This window comes from Lepidochelys olivacea, assembly GCF_965140295.1.
Source record: "Lepidochelys olivacea isolate rLepOli2 genome assembly, chromosome: 2".
Classification (NCBI taxonomy): Eukaryota; Metazoa; Chordata; order Testudines; family Cheloniidae; genus Lepidochelys; species Lepidochelys olivacea.
In genome coordinates, this window is record NC_140412.1 from 136031280 (window position 1) to 136037858 (window position 6579).

At 47.4% G+C, this 6579-nt stretch overlaps 1 long non-coding RNA gene across 1 annotated transcript in view; it reads right to left on the bottom strand.

Annotated features, from left to right (window-relative positions):
• Positions 1-6579, bottom strand: part of LOC311515223 — a 152922-nt gene that overhangs the window by 93434 nt on the left and 52909 nt on the right. The window lies entirely within an intron of this gene.

Genomic DNA, 6579 nt, shown 5'->3' on the forward strand with positions numbered 1-6579 from the left:
AACTGTAATCGAGGCAGGAGAGATTGGAGCCAGATGGGTGGAGGTGGCAGAGAAGAAGAAAACTGGTCGCAGTTGGAGCGGAGACCAGAAGGGACCACCCCAGACCACACCCTATTACCGGGGGCCGCCCAAAGCCCCACCTACCTCCCAAAGAACCCTCCAGACCCCTTATCGTCCCACCACCCTGTTCTCCAGCAACCCACCTCGCCCCAGTGACCCGTCAGCTGGACGATGTTTTAAATGTAACGAGCTGGGGCATGTAAAGGCCAACTGCCCCAAGAACCCCAACAGATTACAGTTCATTGCACCGGAATCACACCAGAGGTCCACAGGCCCAGATACCTCCCAGATACCCTTGGAGCGGAGGGAAACTGTGAGTGTGGGCGGGAAGAAGGTCACCGCGTGGAGGGACACCGGAGCACAAGTGTCAGCTATCCATGCTTCCTTAGTGGACCCCAATTTAATCAACCCAGAGATCCAAGTGACGATTCAACCCTTCAAGTCCAACTCTTTCAATTTGCCTACAGCCAAGTTGCCTGTCCAGTACAAGGGCTGGTCAGGAATGTGGACTTTTGCAGTCTATGATGATTATCCCATCCCCATGCTGTTGGGGGAAGACTTGGCCAATCATGTGAAGCAGGCCAAGAGGGTGGGAATGGTCACCCGCAGCCAGGCTAAACAAGCCATGAGGCCTAGCTCTGTTCCGGAAACTTCTATCAGGGCCCGGTCAGAGGTGATGGACCCGGACCCCAGGCCAATGTCTGCAACAGCAGTAGTGGATCCAGTCCCAGAGACCCAGACGGAACCAGTCCCAGAACCGGAACCAGCCAAACAACCAACACCAGACCCCGTGCCAGCACTGAATCCAGTACTTGCAACCTCAACACCAGAGGGCCCCACCGAACCTGAACTGGCAGCAGCCGATAACCCTACACAAGAGGCTCAGCCGGAGCCTGAATCCCAACATAGTGCACCAGCGGAGAGCGGTTCACAGTCAACAGAAACAGCTCCATCCCCTATATCGCTTCCAGAGGGACCAAGCCTATGTCCCCAATCCAATGAGGAACTGATGTCTCCAGCATCAAGGGAACAGTTCCAGACCGAACAGGAAGCAGATGAAAGCCTCCAGAGAGCGTGGACGGCGGCACGGAGCAACCCACCGCCTCTCAGCTCTTCTAATCGATCCAGGTTTGTTGTAGAAAGAGGACTTTTATACAAGGAAACTCTTTCTGGTGGACACCAGGAAGACTGGCGTCCTCAGAGACAGTTGGTAGTTCCAACTAAATACCGGGCCAAGCTCTTGAGCTTAGCCCATGATCACCCTAGTGGCCATGCTGGGGTGAACAGGACCAAAGACCGTTTGGGGGGATCATTCCACTGGGAGGGAATGGGCAAGGATGTTTCTACCTATGTCCAGTCTTGTGAGGTGTGCCAAAGAGTGGGAAAACCCCAAGACCAGGTCAAAGCTCCTCTCCAGCCACTCCCCATCATTGAAGTTCCATTTCAGCGAGTAGCTGTGGATATTCTGGGTCCTTTTCCGAAAAAGACACCCAGAGGAAAGCAGTACATACTGACTTTCATGGATTTTGCCACCCGATGGCCGGAAGCAGTAGCTCTAAGCAACACCAGGGCTAAAAGTGTGTGCCAGGCACTAGCAGACATTTTTGCCAGGGTAGGTTGGCCCTCCGACATCCTCACAGATGCAGGGACTAATTTCCTGGCAGGAACTATGAAAAACCTTTGGGAAGCTCATGGGGTAAATCACTTGGTTGCCACTCCTTACCATCATCAAACAAATGGCATGGTGGAGAAGTTTAATGGAACTTTGGGGGCCATGATACGTAAATTCGTAAATGAGCACTCCAATGATTGGGACCTAGTATTGCAGCAGTTGCTCTTTGCCTACAGAGCTGTACCACATCCCAGTTTAGGGTTTTCCCCATTTGAACTTGTATATGGCCGTGAGGTTAAGGGGCCATTGCAGTTGGTGAAGCAGCAATGGGAGGGATTTACACCTTCTCCAGGAACTAACCTTCTGGACTTTGTAACCAACCTACAAAACACCCTCCGAACCTCTTTAGCCCTTGCTAGAGAAAACTTACAGGATGCTCAAAAAGAGCAAAAAGCCTGGTATGATAAACATGCCAGAGAGCGTTCCTTCAAAGTAGGAGACCAGGTCATGGTCTTAAAGGCACTCCAGGCCCATAAAATGGAAGCATCGTGGGAAGGGCCATTCGTGGTCCAGGAGCGCCTGGGAGCTGTTAATTATCTCATAGCATTCCCCACCTCCAACCGAAAGCCTAAGGTGTATCATATTAATTCTCTAAAGCCCTTTTATTCCAGAGAATTAAAGGTTTGTCAGTTTACAGCCCAGGGAGGAGACGACGCTGAGTGGCCTGAAGGTGTCTATTACGAAGGGAAATGTGTTGGTGGTGTGGAAGAGGTGAACCTCTCCATGACTCTTGGGCGTATGCAGCGACAGCAGATCCAGGAGCTGTGCACTAGCTACACGCCAACGTTCTCAGCCACCCCAGGACTGACTGAACGGGCATACCACTCCATTGACACAGGTAATGCTCACCCAATTAGGGTCCACCCTTACCGGGTGTCTCCTCAAGCTAAAACTGCTATAGAACGGGAGATCCAGGATATGTTACAGATGGGTGTAATCCGCCCCTCTGAAAGTGCATGGGCATCTCCAGTGGTTCTAGTTCCCAAACCAGATGGGGAAATACGTTTTTGCGTGGACTACCATAAGCTAAATGCTGTAACTCGCCCAGACAACTATCCCATGCCACGCACAGATGAACTATTAGAGAAACTGGGACGGGCCCAGTTCATCTCTACCTTGGACTTAACCAAGGGGTACTGGCAGGTACCGCTAGATGAATCTGCCAAGGAAAGGTCAGCCTTCATCACACATCTCGGGCTGTATGAATTTAATGTACTCCCTTTCGGGCTGCGAAATGCACCCGCCACTTTCCAAAGACTTGTAGATGGTCTCCTAGCGGGATTAGGAGAATATGCAGTCGCCTACCTTGACGATGTGGCCATATTTTCGGATTCCTGGGCAGACCACCTGGAACATCTACAAAAAGTCCTTGAGCGCATAAGGGAGGCAGGACTAACTGTTAAGGCTAAGAAGTCAAATAGGCCTAAACAGAGTGACTTACCTTGGACACCAGGTGGGTCAAGGAACTATCAGCCCCCTACAGGCCAAAGTGGATGCTATCCAAAAGTGGCCTGTCCCAAAGTCAAAGAAACAGGTTCAATCCTTCTTAGGCTTGGCCGGTTATTACAGACGATTTGTACCGCACTACAGCCAAATCGCTGCCCCACTGACAGACCTAACCAAAAAGAAACAGCCAAATGCTGTTCAGTGGACCGGAAAGTGTCAGAAGGCCTTTAACAAGCTTAAAGCGACACTCATGTCTGACCCTGTACTAAGGGCCCCAGACTTTGACAAACCGTTCCTAGTAACCACAGATGCATCCGAGCGTGGTGTGGGAGCAGTTTTAATGCAGAAAGGACCTGATCAAGAATTCCACCCTGTAGTGTTTCTCAGCAAAAAACTGTCTGAGAGGGAAAGCAACTGGTCAGTCACTGAAAAAGAATGTTATGCCATTGTCTACGCTCTGGAAAAGCTACGCCCATATGTTTGGGGACAGCGTTTCCACCTGCAAACCGACCATGCTGCACTAAAGTGGCTTCACACCGTCAAAGAAACTAACAAAAAACTTCTTCGGTGGAGTTTAGCTCTCCAAGATTTTGATTTCGACATCCAACACATCTCAGGAGCTTCTAACAAAGTGGCTGAGGCACTCTCCCGTGAAAGTTTCCCAGAATCAACTGGTTAAAATCGTCCTTGAGATGTGGAAAATATTGTTAGTCTTTATGTACTTGGTAGTATATTTAGAGATGCATGTGTCTTATTAACTCTGTTTTCCTAGAGCTCCAGGAAGAAATCCCAGCCAGTGTTTCACCCTAGCTGAGATTTGGGGGGCGTGTCATAAATATAAAGGGAAGGGTAAACCCCTTTGAAATCCCTCCTGGCCAGGGGAAAGCTCCTCTCACCTGTACAGGGTTAAGAAGCTAAAGGTAACCTCGCTGGCACCTGACCAAAATGACCAATGAGGAGACAAGATACTTTCAAAAGCTGGGAGGAGGGAGAGAAACAAAGGGTCTGTGTCTGTCTGTAGTCGTCTTGGCCGGGGACAGAACAGGAATGGAGTCTTAGAACTTTTAGTAAGTAATCTAGCTAGGTATGTGTTAGATTATGATTTCTTTAAATGGCTGAGAAAAGAATTGTGCTGAATAGAATAACTATTTCTGTCTGTGTATCTTTTTTGTAACTTAAGGTTTTGCCTAGAGGGGTTCTCTATGTTTTTGAATCTAATTACCCTGTAAGATATCTACCATCCTGATTTTACAGGGGGGATTTCTTTATTTCTATTTACTTCTATTTTTTATTAAAAGTCTTCTTGTAAAACACTGAATGCTTTTTCATTGTTCTCAGATCCAAGGGTTTGGGTCTGTGGTCACCTATGCAAATTGGTGAGGCTTTTTATCCAACATTTCCCAGGAAAGGGGGGGTGCAAGTGTTGGGAGGATTGTTCATTGTTCTTAAGATCCAAGGGTCTGGGTCTGTAGTCACCTAGGCAAATTGGTGAGGCTTTTTACCAAACCTTGTCCAGGAAGTGGGGTGCAAGGTTTTGGGAAGTATTTTGGGGGGAAAGACGCGTCCAAACAGCTCTTCCCCAGTAACCAGTATTAGTTTGGTGGTGGTAGCGGCCAGTCCAAGGATAACGGATGTAATATTTTGTACCTTGGGGAAGTTTTGACCTAAGCTGGTAAAGATAAGCTTAGGAGGTTTTTCATGCAGGTCCCCACATCTGTACCCTAGAGTTCAGAGTGGGGGAGGAACCGTGACATAAGCGTTCTCTTACATGAAGCATGGTTGTTTTCTCAATGAGCTGGTCTCTAATAATCTCATCTGCCATATTCCCAAAGTCACAAGTTATAATCAGACTCTCAGGGAAGCAATATACTGCACTATAGTTTCCCCTGGTTTCTGTTCACGCTGGCGAAATCTGTAGCAATTAGCTACTACATTCACTTTTGGTACCAAAAAATGCTTTAATGCAGAGAGTGCAGTCTCATATTTATCATCTGCAAGGGGAAAAGTGTAAAATATACGCTGCCCTTCTGCTCCAAGGCAGTGGATTAACAGAGCACACTTTCTTACTTCAGAAATCTCTGTAGCACTGATTGCAAGCAGATAAGTCTCAAACATATGGATTCAGGTAGTAAAACCAGTTGGAGGCTCACCTGGCCTTTGCAGACAGGGTTCAGAGGCAGGAGATCGCCAAAATGTTGTATCAACCAGGACTTTATTTTCAAAGTGGAAACCTCTTTACCAAGCTGCTGCTGCACTCTCTGTAGCTTTCTCCCAGCCTCTCAACTCCTCCCCCCTCCTTCCTGTTTCATGTCCTTTCAGACTCCCAACAGCCAGTGCTCCCAATTCTAATAATTACAAGCAACATCTATAAACACCACAGCTGGTACACTGGGACTATCTACACAGGATACACTATACTTTGCAAAAAGAAAAGGAGGACTTGTGGCACCTTAGAGACTAACCAATTTATTAGAGCTATACTTTGCATCAACACAAGCACTCCCAGCGCACGTGTGCACGCATATGAACAATATAACTTGGGCAGCTTGATGCCAACGTAACTTGCATCAGCCAAAGTTTGAAGTGTAGAGAAGACCAGAGAGTTTCACTTTGCTACCTCATTTCAAATATGATTAATGCCTAAATTCCATACCTTTCCCATAACACAAACGCCCCTTCTCAATTTCTTCATTTCTAATGAACCTTAGAGACATTACTGACATACAAAATACCATCCAGTATGGAAATATAGCTCAAAAAGAAAAATAAATTTACAAAAATTAAATGTTAGCTATTTTATTTACATAATTCTTTTTTCTACTATTTCCCAACTCTGTTTTAGTCCCAGTTATATTTATTTTTTCTCTGAGCAGACTTTGACTGACTTCTGTGTAACAGTGGCAGCATGCAATACAGTTCATGAGGCAACCTAAGGTGGCTTGCCCCATACTGCTTTAAACAAGCATTTATTGCTGGTCACAACTACCTCATCCTCGCCTTCAATCGTTGTACTGTTTGTCACAGTTCAGGGCAACTGCACCTATATTCCCACTCTGTGAGCCAGCAAGGACACCTAACCTCTGCTCCTGGCTCTTAGCTGTCATCTTTCTTGGGCAGAGACCCATGTCTCTCTCCCTCCTGACTGGATTTTTCCAGGCTGCACAATTCCCTGCCTACAGTAGGTACAGATGTCCATTCCAATGGTACCTTGGCACCATAAACCAAACTTAAGGTAGTATCAGGTGTAATCTGTATTTTTAACTGCCCCAACCTGCTAGCAAAATTAGTTGTCCACAGAATCATTTGGTTTCCAGGTCCTGTAGATCCTCCCTTTAGACTGGGGGGGAGGAGGGCGGGCACCCTCCGGCCCACTCCTCAGAACCCAATAGGTACAATGTGAT